At 37.6% G+C, this 15,000-nt stretch overlaps 5 non-coding genes and 54 pseudogenes across 5 annotated transcripts; all 59 read left to right on the top strand.

Moving 5' to 3' along the window:
- LOC148436716 (5S ribosomal RNA) overlaps window positions 1-77 on the top strand; it is a 119-nt pseudogene extending 42 nt beyond the window's left edge.
- Window positions 78-193: 116 nt separating this feature from the next.
- On the top strand, window positions 194-312 carry LOC148436715 (5S ribosomal RNA; annotated as a pseudogene).
- Window positions 313-427: 115 nt separating this feature from the next.
- Window positions 428-546, top strand: LOC148436714 (5S ribosomal RNA; annotated as a pseudogene).
- A 116-nt stretch (window positions 547-662) lies between these two features.
- On the top strand, window positions 663-781 carry LOC148436713 (5S ribosomal RNA; annotated as a pseudogene).
- A 116-nt stretch (window positions 782-897) lies between these two features.
- Window positions 898-1,016, top strand: LOC148436712 (5S ribosomal RNA; annotated as a pseudogene).
- A 116-nt stretch (window positions 1,017-1,132) lies between these two features.
- On the top strand, window positions 1,133-1,251 carry LOC148436711 (5S ribosomal RNA; annotated as a pseudogene).
- Window positions 1,252-1,366: 115 nt separating this feature from the next.
- Window positions 1,367-1,485, top strand: LOC148436710 (5S ribosomal RNA; annotated as a pseudogene).
- A 116-nt stretch (window positions 1,486-1,601) lies between these two features.
- LOC148436709 (5S ribosomal RNA) lies at window positions 1,602-1,720 on the top strand (annotated as a pseudogene).
- Window positions 1,721-1,835: 115 nt separating this feature from the next.
- LOC148436708 (5S ribosomal RNA) lies at window positions 1,836-1,954 on the top strand. Its single transcript, XR_015876226.1, has one exon. It is a non-coding gene; the product is annotated as a 5S ribosomal RNA (ribosomal RNA).
- A 351-nt stretch (window positions 1,955-2,305) lies between these two features.
- LOC148436707 (5S ribosomal RNA) lies at window positions 2,306-2,424 on the top strand (annotated as a pseudogene).
- Window positions 2,425-2,540: 116 nt separating this feature from the next.
- Window positions 2,541-2,659, top strand: LOC148436706 (5S ribosomal RNA; annotated as a pseudogene).
- Window positions 2,660-2,775: 116 nt separating this feature from the next.
- On the top strand, window positions 2,776-2,894 carry LOC148436705 (5S ribosomal RNA; annotated as a pseudogene).
- A 116-nt stretch (window positions 2,895-3,010) lies between these two features.
- LOC148436704 (5S ribosomal RNA) lies at window positions 3,011-3,129 on the top strand (annotated as a pseudogene).
- Window positions 3,130-3,244: 115 nt separating this feature from the next.
- On the top strand, window positions 3,245-3,363 carry LOC148436703 (5S ribosomal RNA; annotated as a pseudogene).
- A 116-nt stretch (window positions 3,364-3,479) lies between these two features.
- Window positions 3,480-3,598, top strand: LOC148436702 (5S ribosomal RNA). The gene has a single exon (XR_015876415.1). It is a non-coding gene; the product is annotated as a 5S ribosomal RNA (ribosomal RNA).
- Window positions 3,599-3,713: 115 nt separating this feature from the next.
- Window positions 3,714-3,832, top strand: LOC148436701 (5S ribosomal RNA; annotated as a pseudogene).
- Window positions 3,833-4,183: 351 nt separating this feature from the next.
- Window positions 4,184-4,302, top strand: LOC148436700 (5S ribosomal RNA; annotated as a pseudogene).
- A 116-nt stretch (window positions 4,303-4,418) lies between these two features.
- LOC148436699 (5S ribosomal RNA) lies at window positions 4,419-4,537 on the top strand (annotated as a pseudogene).
- Window positions 4,538-4,653: 116 nt separating this feature from the next.
- On the top strand, window positions 4,654-4,772 carry LOC148436698 (5S ribosomal RNA; annotated as a pseudogene).
- A 116-nt stretch (window positions 4,773-4,888) lies between these two features.
- LOC148436697 (5S ribosomal RNA) lies at window positions 4,889-5,007 on the top strand (annotated as a pseudogene).
- Window positions 5,008-5,124: 117 nt separating this feature from the next.
- LOC148436696 (5S ribosomal RNA) lies at window positions 5,125-5,243 on the top strand (annotated as a pseudogene).
- Window positions 5,244-5,358: 115 nt separating this feature from the next.
- LOC148436695 (5S ribosomal RNA) lies at window positions 5,359-5,477 on the top strand (annotated as a pseudogene).
- Window positions 5,478-5,593: 116 nt separating this feature from the next.
- LOC148436694 (5S ribosomal RNA) lies at window positions 5,594-5,712 on the top strand (annotated as a pseudogene).
- A 116-nt stretch (window positions 5,713-5,828) lies between these two features.
- LOC148436693 (5S ribosomal RNA) lies at window positions 5,829-5,947 on the top strand (annotated as a pseudogene).
- A 351-nt stretch (window positions 5,948-6,298) lies between these two features.
- Window positions 6,299-6,417, top strand: LOC148436692 (5S ribosomal RNA; annotated as a pseudogene).
- A 117-nt stretch (window positions 6,418-6,534) lies between these two features.
- On the top strand, window positions 6,535-6,653 carry LOC148436691 (5S ribosomal RNA; annotated as a pseudogene).
- A 116-nt stretch (window positions 6,654-6,769) lies between these two features.
- On the top strand, window positions 6,770-6,888 carry LOC148436690 (5S ribosomal RNA; annotated as a pseudogene).
- Window positions 6,889-7,004: 116 nt separating this feature from the next.
- Window positions 7,005-7,123, top strand: LOC148436689 (5S ribosomal RNA; annotated as a pseudogene).
- A 116-nt stretch (window positions 7,124-7,239) lies between these two features.
- LOC148436688 (5S ribosomal RNA) lies at window positions 7,240-7,358 on the top strand (annotated as a pseudogene).
- Window positions 7,359-7,474: 116 nt separating this feature from the next.
- LOC148436687 (5S ribosomal RNA) lies at window positions 7,475-7,593 on the top strand (annotated as a pseudogene).
- Window positions 7,594-7,944: 351 nt separating this feature from the next.
- Window positions 7,945-8,063, top strand: LOC148436686 (5S ribosomal RNA; annotated as a pseudogene).
- Window positions 8,064-8,180: 117 nt separating this feature from the next.
- On the top strand, window positions 8,181-8,299 carry LOC148436685 (5S ribosomal RNA; annotated as a pseudogene).
- A 115-nt stretch (window positions 8,300-8,414) lies between these two features.
- Window positions 8,415-8,533, top strand: LOC148436684 (5S ribosomal RNA). The gene has a single exon (XR_015876371.1). It is a non-coding gene; the product is annotated as a 5S ribosomal RNA (ribosomal RNA).
- A 116-nt stretch (window positions 8,534-8,649) lies between these two features.
- Window positions 8,650-8,768, top strand: LOC148436683 (5S ribosomal RNA; annotated as a pseudogene).
- Window positions 8,769-9,119: 351 nt separating this feature from the next.
- Window positions 9,120-9,238, top strand: LOC148436682 (5S ribosomal RNA; annotated as a pseudogene).
- Window positions 9,239-9,354: 116 nt separating this feature from the next.
- Window positions 9,355-9,473, top strand: LOC148436681 (5S ribosomal RNA; annotated as a pseudogene).
- A 116-nt stretch (window positions 9,474-9,589) lies between these two features.
- LOC148436680 (5S ribosomal RNA) lies at window positions 9,590-9,708 on the top strand (annotated as a pseudogene).
- A 116-nt stretch (window positions 9,709-9,824) lies between these two features.
- Window positions 9,825-9,943, top strand: LOC148436679 (5S ribosomal RNA; annotated as a pseudogene).
- A 116-nt stretch (window positions 9,944-10,059) lies between these two features.
- Window positions 10,060-10,178, top strand: LOC148436678 (5S ribosomal RNA; annotated as a pseudogene).
- A 350-nt stretch (window positions 10,179-10,528) lies between these two features.
- LOC148436677 (5S ribosomal RNA) lies at window positions 10,529-10,647 on the top strand (annotated as a pseudogene).
- Window positions 10,648-10,763: 116 nt separating this feature from the next.
- On the top strand, window positions 10,764-10,882 carry LOC148436676 (5S ribosomal RNA; annotated as a pseudogene).
- A 116-nt stretch (window positions 10,883-10,998) lies between these two features.
- LOC148436675 (5S ribosomal RNA) lies at window positions 10,999-11,117 on the top strand (annotated as a pseudogene).
- A 116-nt stretch (window positions 11,118-11,233) lies between these two features.
- Window positions 11,234-11,352, top strand: LOC148436674 (5S ribosomal RNA; annotated as a pseudogene).
- Window positions 11,353-11,467: 115 nt separating this feature from the next.
- LOC148436673 (5S ribosomal RNA) lies at window positions 11,468-11,586 on the top strand (annotated as a pseudogene).
- Window positions 11,587-11,702: 116 nt separating this feature from the next.
- On the top strand, window positions 11,703-11,821 carry LOC148436672 (5S ribosomal RNA; annotated as a pseudogene).
- A 116-nt stretch (window positions 11,822-11,937) lies between these two features.
- LOC148436671 (5S ribosomal RNA) lies at window positions 11,938-12,056 on the top strand (annotated as a pseudogene).
- A 111-nt stretch (window positions 12,057-12,167) lies between these two features.
- Window positions 12,168-12,286, top strand: LOC148436670 (5S ribosomal RNA; annotated as a pseudogene).
- A 116-nt stretch (window positions 12,287-12,402) lies between these two features.
- On the top strand, window positions 12,403-12,521 carry LOC148436669 (5S ribosomal RNA; annotated as a pseudogene).
- A 115-nt stretch (window positions 12,522-12,636) lies between these two features.
- LOC148436668 (5S ribosomal RNA) lies at window positions 12,637-12,755 on the top strand. Its single transcript, XR_015876345.1, has one exon. It is a non-coding gene; the product is annotated as a 5S ribosomal RNA (ribosomal RNA).
- A 116-nt stretch (window positions 12,756-12,871) lies between these two features.
- LOC148436667 (5S ribosomal RNA) lies at window positions 12,872-12,990 on the top strand (annotated as a pseudogene).
- Window positions 12,991-13,101: 111 nt separating this feature from the next.
- On the top strand, window positions 13,102-13,220 carry LOC148436666 (5S ribosomal RNA; annotated as a pseudogene).
- A 116-nt stretch (window positions 13,221-13,336) lies between these two features.
- Window positions 13,337-13,455, top strand: LOC148436665 (5S ribosomal RNA; annotated as a pseudogene).
- A 115-nt stretch (window positions 13,456-13,570) lies between these two features.
- Window positions 13,571-13,689, top strand: LOC148436664 (5S ribosomal RNA; annotated as a pseudogene).
- Window positions 13,690-13,800: 111 nt separating this feature from the next.
- LOC148436663 (5S ribosomal RNA) lies at window positions 13,801-13,919 on the top strand (annotated as a pseudogene).
- Window positions 13,920-14,035: 116 nt separating this feature from the next.
- LOC148436662 (5S ribosomal RNA) lies at window positions 14,036-14,154 on the top strand (annotated as a pseudogene).
- Window positions 14,155-14,269: 115 nt separating this feature from the next.
- LOC148436661 (5S ribosomal RNA) lies at window positions 14,270-14,388 on the top strand. The gene has a single exon (XR_015876343.1). It is a non-coding gene; the product is annotated as a 5S ribosomal RNA (ribosomal RNA).
- Window positions 14,389-14,504: 116 nt separating this feature from the next.
- Window positions 14,505-14,623, top strand: LOC148436660 (5S ribosomal RNA; annotated as a pseudogene).
- A 116-nt stretch (window positions 14,624-14,739) lies between these two features.
- Window positions 14,740-14,858, top strand: LOC148436659 (5S ribosomal RNA; annotated as a pseudogene).
- A 115-nt stretch (window positions 14,859-14,973) lies between these two features.
- The window catches only part of LOC148436658 (5S ribosomal RNA), a 119-nt pseudogene continuing 92 nt past the window's right edge, over window positions 14,974-15,000 (top strand).

Genomic DNA, 15,000 nt, shown 5'->3' with positions numbered 1-15,000 from the left:
TCTTGGAAACTATGCAGTGTTGGGCCTGGTTTGTACTTGGATGGGAGACCACCTGGGAATACCAGGTGCTGTAGGTAATTTTAGACAGCCAAAACATTGTTTTCTATTACATTCTACATTTCATTTTTTAAACTTATCAATGAATTTACTTGAGTTAAGAAGTAAAAGAGGTCTAAAGTTAACGGTTTTGAGCACCTACAGCCAAACCAGACTAGACATGCCCAATCTCGTCTGATCTTGGAAGCTATGCAGTGTTGGGCCTGGTTAGTACTTGGATGGGAGACCACCTGGGAATACCAGGAGCTGTAGGTAATTTTATACTGCCTTAACATTCTTTTCTATTACATTTTACATTTAATTTTTCAACTTATCATTGAATTTACTTGAGTTAAGAAGTAAAAGAGGTCTAAAGTTAATGTTTTTGAGCACCTACAGCCAAACCACTTTGGACATGCCCAATCTGGTCTGATCTTGGAAGCTATGCAGTGTTGGGCCTGGTTAGTACTTGGATGGGAGACCACCTGGGAATACCAGGTGCTGTAGGTAATTTTATACTTCCATAACATTCTTTTCTATTTCATTTTACATTTAATTTTTTCAACTTATCAATTAATTTACTTGAGTTAAGAAGTAATACAGGTCTAAAGTTAATGTTTTTGAGCACCTACAGCCAAACCACACTGGACATGCCCAATCTCATCTGATCTTGGAAGCTATGCAGTGTTGGGACTGGTTAGTACTTGGATGGGTGACTACCTAGGAATCCCAGGTGCTGTAGGTAATTTTAAACTGCTATAACATTCTTTTCTATTACATTTTACATTTAATTTTTTCAACTTATCAATGAATTTACTTGTGTTAAGAAGTAAAAGCGGTCTAAATTTAATGCTTTTGAGCACCTACAGCCAAACCACAGTGGACATGCCCAATCTCATCTGATCTTGGAAGCTATGCAGTGTTGGGCCTGGTAAGTACTTGGATGGGAGACCACCTGGGAATACCAGGAGCAGTAGGTAATTTTATACTACCAGAACATTCTTTTCTATTACATTTTACATTTAATTTTTTCAACTTAACAATGAATTTACTTGAGTTAAGAAGTAATAGTGGTCTAAATTTAATGCTTTTGAGCATCTACAGCCAAACCACACTGGACATGCCCAATCTCGTCTGATCTTGGAAGCTATGCAGTGTTGGGCCTGGTTTGTACTTGGATTGGAGACCACCTGGGAATACTAGGTGCTGTAGGTAATTTTATACTGCCATAACATTCTTTTCTATTACATTTTACATTTCATTTTTCAACTTATCATTGAATTTACTTGAGTTAAGAAGTAAAAGAGGTCTAAAGTTAATGTTTTTGAGCACCTACAGCCAAACCACACTGGACATGCCCAATCTCGTCTGAACTTGGAAGCTATGCAGTGTTGGGTCTGGTTAGTACTTGGATGGGAGACCACCTGGGATTACCAGGTGCTGTAGGTAATTTTATACTGCCATAACATTCTTTTCTGTTACATTTTAAATTTAATATTTTTAGCTTATCAATGAATTTACTTGAGATAAGAAGTAATAGAGGTCTAAAGTTAATGGCTTTGGGCACCTACAGCCAAACCACACTGGACATGCCCAATCTCGTCTGATCTTGGAAGCTATCCAGTGTTGGGCCTGGTTAGTATTTGGATGGGAGACCACCTGGGAATACCAGGAGCTGTAGGTAATTTTATACTGCCATAACATTCTTTTCTATTACATTTTACATTTAATTTTTCAACTTATCATTGAATTTACTTGAGTTAAGAAGTAAAAGAGGTCTAAAGTTAATGTTTTTGAGCACCTACAGCCAAACCACACTGGACATGCCCAATCTCGTCTGATCTTGGAAGCTATGCAGTGTTGGGCCTGGTTAGTACTTGGATGGGAGACCACCTGGGAATACCAGGTGCTGTAGGTAATTTTATACTGCCATAACATTCTTTTCTATTACATTTTACATTTAATTTTTTCAACTTATCAATGAATTTCCTTGAGAAAAGAAGTAATAGAGGTCTAAAGTTAATACTTTTGAGCACCTACAGCCAATCCACACTGGACATGCCCAATCTCGTCTTTTCTTGGTAGCTATGCAGTGTTGTGCCTGGTCAGTACTTTGATGGGAGACCACCTGGGAAAACCAGGTGCAGTAGGTAATTTTATACTGCCATAACATTCTTTTCTATTACATTTTACATTAAATTTTTTCAACTTATCAATGAATTTACTTGAGTTAAGAAGTAATACAGGTCTAAAGTTAATGTTTTTGATCACCTACAGCCAAACCACACTGGACATGCCCAATCTCGTCTGATCTTGGAAGCTGTGCAGTGTTGGGACTGGTTAGTACTTGGATGGGAGACTACCTAGGAATCCCAGGTGCTGTAGGTAATTTTAAACTGCCATAACTTTCTTTTCTATTACATTTTACATTTAATTTTTTCAACTTATCAATGAATTTACTTGTGTTAAGAAGTAAAAGAGGTCTAAATTTAATGCTTTTGAGCACCTACAGCCAAACCACAGTGGACATGCCCAATCTCGTCTGATCTTGGAAGCTATGCAGTGTTGGGCCTGGTAAGTACTTGGATGGGAGACCACCTGGGAATACCAGGAGCTGTAGGTAATTTTATACTGCCATAACATTCTTTTCTATTACATTTTACATTTAATTTTTTCAACTGAACAATGAATTTACTTGAGTTAAGAAGTAATAGAGGTCTAAATTTAATGCTTTTGAGCACCTACAGCCAAACCACACTGGACATGCCCAATCTCGTCTGATCTTGGAAGCTATGCAGTGTTGGGCCTGGTTTGTACTTGGATGGGAGACCACCTGGGAATACCAGGTGCTGTAGGTAATTTTAGACAGCCAAAACATTCTTTTCTATTACATTCTACATTTCATTTTTTCAACTTATCAATGAATTTACTTGAGTTAAGAAGTAAAAGAGGTCTAAAGTTAATGATTTTGAACACCTACAGCCAATCCACACTAGACATGCCCAATCTCGTCTGATCTTGGAAGCTATGCAGTGTTGGGCCTGGTTAGTACTTGGATGGGAGACCACCTGGGAATACTAGGTGCTGTAGGTAATTTTATACTGCCATAACATTCTTTTCTATTACATTTTACATTTCATTTTTCAACTTATCATTGAATTTACTTGAGTTAAGAAGTAAAAGAGGTCTAAAGTTAATGTTTTTGAGCACCTACAGCCAAACCACACTGGACATGCCCAATCTCGTCTGAACTTGGAAGCTAGGCAGTGTTGGGCCTGGTTAGTACTTGGATGGGAGACCACCTGGGATTACCAGGTGCTGTAGGTAATTTTATACTGCCATAACATTCTTTTCTATTACATTTTAAATTTAATTTTTTCAGCTTATCAATGAATTTACTTGAGATAAGAAGTAATAGAGGTCTAAAGTTAATGGCTTTGGGCACCTACAGCCAAACCACACTGGACATGCCCAATCTCATCTGATCTTGGAAGCTATGCAGTGTTGGGCCTGGTTAGTACTTGGATGGGAGACCACCTGGGAATACCAGGAGCTGTAGGTAATTTTATACTGCCATAACATTCTTTTCTATTACATTTTACATTTAATTTTTCAACTTATCATTGAATTTACTTGAGTTAAGAAGTAAAAGAGGTCTAAAGTTAATGTTTTTGAGCACCTACAGCCAAACCACACTGGACATGCCCAATCTCGTCTGATCTTGGAAGCTATGCAGTGTTGGGCCTGGTTAGTACTTGGATGGGAGACCTCCTGGGAATACCAGGTGCTGTAGGAAATTTTATACTGCCATAACATTCTTTTCTATTACATTTTACATTTAATTTTTTCAACTTATCAATGAATTTCCTTGAGAAAAGAAGTAATAGAGGTCTAAAGTTAATACTTTTGAGCACCTACAGCCAATCCACACTGGACATGCCCAATCTCGTCTTTTCTTGGTAGCTATGCAGTGTTTTGCCTGGTCAGTACTTTGATGGGAGACCACCTGGGAAAACCAGGTGCAGTAGGTAATTTTATACTGCCATAACATTCTTTTCTATTACATTTTACATTTAATTTTTTCAACTTATCAATGAATTTACTTGAGTTAAGAAGTAATACAGGTCTAAAGTTAATGTTTTTGAGCACCTACAGCCAAACCACACTGGACATGCTCAATCTCGTCTGATCTTGGAAGCTGTGCAGTGTTGAGCCTGGTTAGTACTTGGATGGGAGACCACCTGGGAATACCAGGTGCTGTAGGTAATTTTATGCAGCCATAACATTCTTTTCTATTATATTTTACATTTAATTTTTTCAACTTATCAACGAATTTACTTGAGTTAAGAAGTAAAAGAGGTCTAAAGTTAATGTTTTTGAGCACCTACAGCCAAACCACACTGGACATGTCCAATCTTGTCTGATCTTGGAAGCTATGCAGTGTTGGACCTGGTTAGTACTTGGATAGGAGACCACCTAGGAATCCCAGGTGCTGTAGGTAATTTTATACTCTTATAACATTCTTTTCTATTACATTTTACATTTAATTTTTTCAACTTATCAATGAATTTACTTGAGTTAAGAAGTAAAAGCGGTCTAAATTTAACGATTTGGAGCACCTAAAGCCATACCACAGTGGACATTCCCAATCTCGTCTGATCTTGGAAGCTATGCAGTGTTGGGCATGGTTAGTACTTGGATGGGAGACCACCTGGGAATACCATGAGCTGTAGGTAATTTTATACTGCCAGAACATTCTTTTCTATTACATTTTACATTTAAATTTTTCATCTTATCAATGAATTTACTTGAGTTAAGAAGTAATAGAGGTCTAAATTTAATAATTTTGAGCACCTACAGCCAAACCACACTGGACATGCCCAATCTCGTCTGATCTTGGAAGCTATGCAGTGTTGGGCCTGGTTTGTACTTGGATGGGAGACCACCTGGGAATACCAGGTGCAGTAGGTAATTTTAGACAGCCAAAATCATTCTTTTCTATTACATTTTACATTTCATTTTTTCAACTTATCAATGAATTTACTTGAGTTAAGAAGTAAAAGAGGTCTAAAGTTAATGTTTTTGAGCACCTACAGCCAAACCACACTGGACATGCCAAATCTCGTCTGATCTTGAAAGCTATGCAGTGTTGGGCCTGGTTAGTACTTAGATCGGAGACCACCTGGGAATACTAGGTGCTGTAGGTAATTTTATACTGCCATAACATTCTTTTCTATTACAATTTACATTTCATTTTTCAACTTATCATTGAATTTACTTGAGTTAAGAAGTAAAAGAGGTCTAAAGATAATGTTTTTGAGCACCTACAGCCAAACCACACTGGACATGCCCAATCTCGTCTAATCTTGGAAGCTATGCAGTGTTGGGCCTGGTTAGTACTTGGATGGGAGACCACCTGGGAATACCAGGTGCTGTAGGTAATTTTATACTGCCATAAAAGTCTTTTCTATTACATTTTACATTTAATTTTTTCAACTTATCAATGAATTTACTTGAGTTAAGAAGTAATAGACGTCTAAAGTTAATGTTTTTGAGCACCTACAGCCAAACCACACTGGACATGCCCAATCTCGTCTGATCTTGGAAGCTATGCAGTGTTGGGCTTGGTTAGTACTTGGATGGGAGACCCCCTGGGAATACCAGGTGCTGTAGGTAATTTTATACTGCCATAACATTCTTTTCTATTACATTTTACATTTAATTTTTTCAACTTATCATTGAATTTACTTGAGTTAAGAAGTAAAAGCCGTCTAAATTTAATGCTTTTGAGCACCTACAGCCAAACCACAGTGGACATGCCCAATCTCATCTGATCTTGGAAGCTATGCAGTGTTGGGCCTGGTTAGTACTTGGATGGGAGACCACCTGGGAATACCAGGAGCTGTAGGTAATTTTATACTGCCAGAACTTTCTTTTCTATTACATATTACATTTAATTTTTTCAACTTATCAATGAATTTCCTTGAGTTAAGAAGTAATAGAGGTCTAAAGTTAATACTTTTGAGCACCTACAGCCAATCCACACTGGACATGCCCAATCTCGTCTTATCTTGGTAGCTATGCAGTGTTGGGTATGGTCAGAACTTGGATGGGAGACCACCTGGGAAAACCAGGTGCAGTAGGTAATTTTATACTGCCATAACATTCTTTTCTATTACATTTTACATTTAATTTTTTCAACTTATCAATGAATTTACTTGAGTTAAGAAGTAATACAGGTCTAAAGTTAATGATTTTGAGCATCTACAGTCAAACCACACTGGACATGCCCAATCTCGTCTGATCTTGGAAGCTATGCAGTGTTGGGCCTGGTTTGTACTTGGATGGGAGACCACCTGGGAATGCCAGGTGCTGTAGGTAATTTTAGACAGCCAAAATCATTCTTTTTTATTACATTTTACAATTAATTTTTTCAACTTATCAATGAATTTACTTGAGTTAAGAAGAAAAAGCGGTCTAAATTTAATGCTTTAGAGCACCTACAGCCAAACCACAGTGGACATGCCCAATCTCGTCTGATCTTGGATGCTATGCAGTGTTGGGCCTGGTTAGCACTTGGATGGGAGACCACCTGGGAATACCAGGAGCTGTAGGTAATTTTATACTGCCAGAACATTCTTTTCTATTACATTTTACATTTAAATTTTTCAACTTATCAATGAATTTACTTGAGTTAAGAAGTAATAGAGGTCTAAAGTTAATGTTTTTGAGCACCTACTGCCAAACCACACTGGACATGCCCAATCTCGTCTGATCTTGGAAGCTATGCAGTGTTGTCCCTGGTTAGTACTTGGATGGGAGACCACCTGGGAATAACAGGTGCTGTAGGTAATTTTATGCAGCCTTAACATTCTTTTCTATTACATTTTACATTTAATTTTTTCAACTTATCAATGAATTTACTTGAGTTAAGAAGTAATAGAGGTCTAAAGTTAATGTTTTTGAGCACCTACAGCCAAACCACACTGGACATGCCCACTCTCGTCTGATCTTGGAAGCTATTCAGTGTTGGGACTGGTTAGTACTTGGATGGGAGACTACCTAGGAATTCCAGGTGCTGTCGGTAATTTTATACTGCCATAACATTCTTTTCTATTACATTTTACATTTAATTTTTTCAACTTATCAATGAATTTACTTGTGTTAAGAAGTAAAAGTGGTCTAAATTTAACACTTTTGAGCACCTACAGCCAAACCACAGTGGACATGCCCAATCTCGTCTCATCTTGGAAGCTATGCAGTGTTGGGCCTGGTTAGTATTTGGATGGGAGACCACCTGGGAATACCAGGTGCTGTAGGTAATTTTATACTGCCATAACATTCTTTTCTATTACATTTTACATTTAATTTTTTCAACTTAACATTGAATTTACTTGAGTTAAGAAATAAAAGCGGTCTAAATTTAATGCTTTTGAGCACCTACAGCCAAACCACAGTGGACATGCCCAATCTTGTCTGATCTTGGAAGTTATGCAGTGTTGGGCCTGGTTAGTACTTGGATGGGAGACCACCTGGGAATACCAGGAGGTGTAGGTAATTTTATACTGCCAGAACATTCTTTTCTATTACATTTTACATTTAATTTTTTCAACTTATCAATGAATTTCCTTGAGTTAAGAAGTAATAGAGGTCTAAAGTTAATACTTTTGAGCACCTACAGCCAATCCACACTGGACATGCCCAATCTCGTCTTATCTTGGTAACTATGCAGTGTTGGGTATGGTCAGGACTTGGATGGGAGACCACCTGGGAAAAGCAGGTGCAGTAGGTAATTTTATACTGCCATAACATTCTTTTCTATTACATTTTACATTTAATTTTTTCAACTTATCAATGAATTTACTTGAGTTAAGAAGTAATACAGGTCTAAAGTTAATGATTTTGACCATCTACAGTCAAACCACACTGGACATGCCCAATCTCGTCTGATCTTGGAAACTATGCAGTGTTGGGCCTGGTTTGTACTTGGATGGGAGACCACCTGGGAATACCAGGAGCTGTAGGTAATTTTAGACAGCCAAAATCATTCTTTTTTATTACATTTTACATTTGATTTTTTCAACTTATCAATGAATTTACTTGAGTTAAGAAGTAAAAGAGGTCTAAAGTTAATGTTTTTGAGCACCTACAGCCAAACCACACTGGACATGCCCAATCTCGTCTGATCTTGGAAGCTATGCAGTGTTGGGCCTGGTTAGTACTTAGATGGGAGACCACCTGGGAAAACCAGATGCTGTAGGTAATTTTATACTGCCATAACATTCTTTTCTATTACATTTTACATTTCATTTTTCAACTTATCATTGAATTTACTTGAGTTAAGAAGTAAAAGAGGTCTAAAGTTAATGTTTTTGAGCACCTACAGCCAAACCACACTGGACATGCCCAATCTCGTCTGATCTTGGAAGCTATGCAGTGTTGGGCCTGGTTAGTACTTGGATGGGAAACCACCTGGGAATACCAGGTGCTGTAGGTAATTTTATACTGCCATAACAGTCTTTTCTATTACATTTTACATTTGATTATTTCAACTTATCAATGAATTTACTTGTGTTAAGAAGTAAAAGTGGTCTATATTTAATGCTTTTGAGCACCTACAGCCAAACCACAGTGGACATGCCCAATCTCGTCTGATCTTGGAAGCTATGCAGTGTTGGGCCTGGTTAGTACTTGGATGGGAGACCACCTGGGAATACCAGGAGATATAGGTATTTTTATACTACCAGAACATTCTTTTCTATTACATTTTACATTTAATTTTTTCAACTTATCAATGAATTTCCTTGAGTTAAGAAGTAATAGAGGTTTAAAGTTAATACTTCTGAGCACCTACAGCCAATCCACACTGGACATGCCCAATCTCGTCTTATCTTGGTAGTTATGCAGTGTTGGGTAAGGTCAGAACTTGGATGGGAGACCACCTGGGAAAACCAGGTGCAGTAGGTAATTTTATACTGCCATAACATTCTTTTCTATTACATTTTACATTTAATTTTTTCAACTTATCAATGAATTTACTTGAGTTAAGAAGTAATACAGGTCTAAAGTTAATGTTTTTGAGCACCTACAGCCAAACCACACTGGACATGCCCAATCTCGTCTGATCTTGGAAGCTATGCAGTGTTGGGACTGGTTACTACTTGGATGGGAGACTACCTAGGAATCCCAGGTGCTGTAGGTAATTTTAAACTGCCATAACATTCTTTTCTATTACATTTTACATTTAATTTTTTCAACTTATCAATGAATTTACTTGTGTTAAGAAGTAAAAGCGGTCTAAATTTAATGCTTTTGAGCACCTACAGCCAAACCACAGTGGACATGCCCAATCTCGTCTGATCTTGGAAGCTATGCAGTGTTGGGCCTGGTTAGTACTTGGATGGGAGACCACCTGGGAATACCAGGAGCTGTAGGTAATTTTATACTGCCAGAACATTCTTTTCTATTACATTTTACATTTAAATTTTTCAACTTATCAATGAATTTACTTGAGTTAAGAAGTAATAGAGGTCTAAAGTTAATGTTTTTGAGCACCTACTGCCAAACCACACTGGACATGCCCAATCTCGTCTGATCTTGGAAGCTATGCAGTGTTGTGCCTGGTTAGTACCTGGATGGGAGACCACCTGGGAATAACAGGTGCAGTAGGTAATTTAATGCAGCCATAACATTCTTTTCTATTACATTTTACATTTCATTTTTTCAACTTATCAATGAATTTACTTGAGTTAAGAAGTAAAAGAGGTCTAAAGTTAATGTTTTTGAGCACCTACAGCCAAACCACACTGGACATGCCCAATCTCGTCTGATCTTGGAAGCTATGCAGTGTTGGACCTGGTTAGTACTTGGATAGGAGACCACCTAGGAATCCCAGGTGCTGTAGGTAATTTTATACTGCCATAACATTCTTTTCTATTACATTTTACATTTCATTTTTTCAACTTATCAATGAATTTACTTGATTTAAGAAGTAATAGAGGTCTAAAGTTAATGTTTTTGAGCACCTACAGCCAAACCGCACTGGACATGCCCAATCTCGTCTGATCTTGGAAGCTATGCAGTGTTGGGCCTGGTTAGTACTTGGATGGGAGACCACCTGGGAATACCAGGAGCTGTAGGTAATTTTATACTGCCATAACATTCTTTTCTATTACATTTTACATTTAATTTTTCAACTTATCATTGAATTTACTTGAGTTAAGAAGTAAAAGAGGTCTAAAGTTAATACTTTTGAGCACCTACAGCCAATCCACACTGGACATGCCCCATCTCATTTTATCTTGGTAGCTATGCAGTGTTGGGCATGGTCAGTACTTGGATGGGAGACCACCTGGGAAAACCAGGTGCAGTAGGTAATTTTATACTGCCATAACCTTCTTTTCTATTACATTTTACATTTAATTTTTTCAACTTATTAATGAATTTACTTGAGTTAAGAAGTAATAGAGGTCTAAAGTTAATGTTTTTGAGCACCTACAGCCAAACCACACTGGACATGCCCAATCTCATCTGATCTTGGAAGCTATGCAGTGTTGGGACTGGTTAGTACTTGGATGGGAGACTACCTAGGAATCCCAGGTGCTGTAGGTAATTTTATACTGCCATAACATTCTTTTCTATTACATTTTACATTTAATTTTTTCAACTTATCAATGAATTTACTTGTGTTAAGAAGTAAAAGCGGTCTAAATTTAACGCTTTTGAGCACCTACAGCCAAACCACAGTGGACATGCCCAATCTCTTCTGATCTTGGAAGCTATGCAGTGTTGGGCCTGGTTAGTACTTGGATGGGAGACCACCTGGGAATACCAGGAGCTGTAGGTAATTTTATACTACCATAACATTCTTTTCTATTACATTTTACATTTAATTTTTTCAACTTATCAATGAATTTACTTGAGTTAAGAAGTAATAGAGGTCTAAATTTAATGCTTTTGAGCACCTACAGCCAAACCACACTGGACATGCCCAATCTCGTCTGATCTTGGAAGCTATGCAGTGTTGGGCCTCGTTTGTACTTGGATGGGAGACCACCTGGGAATACCAGGTGCTGTAGGTAATTTTAGACAACCAAAACATTCTTTTCTATTACATTTTACATTTCATTTTTTCAACTTATCAATGAATTTACTTGAGTTAAGAAGTAAAAGAGGTCTATAGTTAATGTTTTTGAGCACCTACAGCCAAACCACACTGGACATGCCCAATCTCAACTGATCTTGGAAGCTATGCAGTGTTGGGCCTGGTTATTACTTGGATGGGAGACCACCTGGGAATACCAGGTGCTGTAGGTAATTTTATACTGCCCTAACATTCTTTTCTATAACATTTTACATTTCATTTTTCAACTTATCATTGTATTTACTTGAGTTAAGAAGTAAAAGAGGTCTAAAGTTTACGTTTTTGAGCACCTACAGCCAAACCACACTGGACATGCCCAATCTCGTCTGATCTTGGAAGCTATGCAGTGTTGGGCCTGGTTAGTACTTGGATGGGAGACCACCTGGGATTACCAGGTGCTGTAGGTAATTTTATAGTGCCATAACATTCTTTTCTATTACATTTTAAATTTAATTTTTTCAACTTATCAATGAATTTACTTAAGTTAAGAAGTAATAGAGGTCTAAAGTTAATGTTTTTGAGCACCTACAGCCAAACCACACTGGACATGCCCAATCTCGTCTTATCTTGGAAGCTATGCAGTGTTGGGCCTGGTTAGTACTTGGATGGGAGACCACCTGGGAATACCAGGTGCTGTAGGTAATTTTATGCAGCCATAACATTCTTTTCTATTACATTTTACATTTAATTTTTTCAACTTATCAATGAATTTACTTGAGTTAAGAAGTAAAAGAGGTCTAAAGTTAATGTTTATGAGCACCTACAGCCAAACCCCACTCGACATGCCCAATCTCGTCTGATTTTGGAAGCTATGCAGTGTTGGACCTGGTTAGTACTTGGATGGGAGACCACCTAGGAATCCCTGGTGCTGTAGGTAATTTTATACTGCCATAACAGTCTATTACATTTTACATTTAATTTTTTCAACTTATCAATGAATTTACTTGAGTAAAGAAGTAAAAGAGGTCTAAAGTTAATGTCTTTGAGCACCTACAGCCAAACCACACTGGACATGCCCAATCTCGTCTGATCTTGGAAGCTATGCAGTGTTTGGCCTGGTTTGTACTTGGATGGGAGACCACCTGGGAATACAAGGTGCTGTAGGTAATTTTATACTGCCATAACATTCTTTTCTATTACATTTTACATTTAATTTTTTCAACTTATCAATGAATTTACTTGAGTTAAGAAGTAAAAGAGGTCTAAAGTTAATGTTTTTGAGCACCTACAGCCAAAGCACACTGGACATGCCCAATCTCGTCTGATCTTGGAAGCTATGCAGTGTTGGGCCTGGTTAGTACTTGGATGGGAGACCACCTTGCAATACCAGGAGCTGTAGGTAATTTTATACTGCCATAACATTCTTTTCTATTATATTTTACATTTAATTTTACAACTTATCATTGAATTTACTTGAGTTAAGAAGTAAAAGAGGTCTAAAGTTAATGTTTTTGAGCACCTACAGTCAAACCACACTGGACATGCCCAATCTCGTCTGATCTTGGAAGCTATGCAGTGTTGGGCCTGGTTAGTACTTGGATGGGAGACCACCTGGGAATACCAGGTGCTGTAGGTAATTTTATGCAGCCATAACATTCTTTTCTATTACATTTTACATTTAATTTTTTCAACTTATCAATGAATTTACTTGAGTTAAGAAGTAAAAGAGGTCTAAAGTTAATGTTTATGAGCACCTACAGCCAAACCCCACTCGACATGCCCAATCTCGTCTGATTTTGGAAGCTATGCAGTGTTGGACCTGGTTAGTACTTGGATGGGAGACCACCTAGGAATCCCTGGTGCTGTAGGTAATTTTATACTGCCATAACAGTCTATTACATTTTACATTTAATTTTTTCAACTTATCAATGAATTTACTTGAGTAAAGAAGTAAAAGAGGTCTAAAGTTAATGTCTTTGAGCACCTACAGCCAAACCACACTGGACATGCCCAATCTCGTCTGATCTTGGAAGCTATGCAGTGTTTGGCCTGGTTTGTACTTGGATGGGAGACCACCTGGGAATACAAGGTGCTGTAGGTAATTTTATACTGCCATAACATTCTTTTCTATTACATTTTACATTTAATTTTTTCAACTTATCAATGAATTTACTTGAGTTAAGATGTAAAAGAGGTCTAAAGTTAATGTTTTTGAGCACCTACAGCCAAAGCACACTGGACATGCCCAATCTCGTCTGATCTTGGAAGCTATGCAGTGTTGGGCCTGGTTAGTACTTGGATGGGAGACCACCTTGCAATACCAGGAGCTGTAGGTAATTTTATACTGCCATAACATTCTTCTCTATTATATTTTACATTTAATTTTACAACTTATCATTGAATTTACTTGAGTTAAGAAGTAAAAGAGGTCTAAAGTTAATGTTTTTGAGCACCTACAGTCAAACCACACTGGACATGCCCAATCTCGTCTGATTTTGGAAGCTATGCAGTGTTGGACCTGGTTAGTACTTGGATGGGAGACCACCTAGGAATCCCTGGTGCTGTAGGTAATTTTATACTGCCATAACAGTCTATTACATTTTACATTTAATTTTTTCAACTTATCAATGAATTTACTTGAGTAAAGAAGTAAAAGAGGTCTAAAGTTAATGTCTTTGAGCACCTACAGCCAAACCACACTGGACATGCCCAATCTCGTCTGATCTTGGAAGCTATGCAGTGTTTGGCCTGGTTTGTACTTGGATGGGAGACCACCTGGGAATACAAAGTGCTGTAGGTAATTTTATACTGCCATAACATTCTTTTCTATTACATTTTACATTTAATTTTTTCAACTTATCAATGAATTTACTTGAGTTAAGAAGTAAAAGAGGTCTAAAGTTAATGTTTTTGAGCACCTACAGCCAAAGCACACTGGACATGCCCAATCTCGTCTGATCTTGGAAGCTATGCAGTGTTGGGCCTGGTTAGTACTTGGATGGGAGACCACCTTGCAATACCAGGAGCTGTAGGTAATTTTATACTGCCATAACATTCTTTTCTATTATATTTTACATTTAATTTTACAACTTATCATTGAATTTACTTGAGTTAAGAAGTAAAAGAGGTCTAAAGTTAATGTTTTTGAGCACCTACAGTCAAACCACACTGGACATGCCCAATCTCGTCTGATCTTGGAAGCTATGCAGTGTTGGGCCTGGTTAGTACTTGGATGGGAGACCACCTGGGAATACCAGGTGCTGTAGGTAATTTTATACTGCCATAACATTCTTTTCTATTACATTTTACATTTAATTTTTTCAACTTATCAATGAATTTACTTGAGTTAAGAAGTAATAGCGGTATAAATTTAATGCTTTTGGGCACCTACAGCCAAACCACACTGGACATGCCCAATCTCGTCTGATCTTGAAAGCTATGCAGTGTTGGGCCTCGTTTGTACTTGGATGGGAGACCACCTGGGAATACCAGGTGCTGTAGGTAATTTTAGACAACCAAAACATTCTTTTCTATTACATTTTACATTTCATTTTTTCAACTTATCAATGAATTTACTTGAGTTAAGAAGTAAAAGAGGTCTATAGTTAATGTTTTTGAGCACCTACAGCCAAACCACACTGGACATGCCCAATCTCAACTGATCTTGGAAGCTATGCAGTGTTGGGCCTGGTTAGTACTTGGATGGGAGACCACCTGGGAATACCAGGTGCTGTAGGTAATTTTATACTGCCATAACATTCTTTTCTATAACATTTTACATTTCATTTTTCAACTTATCATTGAATTTACTTGAGTTAAGAAGTAAAAGAGGTCTAAAGTTTACGTTTTTGAGCACTTACAGCCAAACCACACTGGACATG

Source organism: Taudactylus pleione, unplaced genomic scaffold (assembly GCF_031769625.1).
Source record: "Taudactylus pleione unplaced genomic scaffold, aTauple2 ptg001778l, whole genome shotgun sequence".
Lineage (NCBI taxonomy): Eukaryota > Metazoa > Chordata > Amphibia > Anura > Myobatrachidae > Taudactylus > Taudactylus pleione.
Note: the sequence above shows the minus strand (reverse complement) of the source record. Positions and strands in the feature narration are given on the sequence as shown.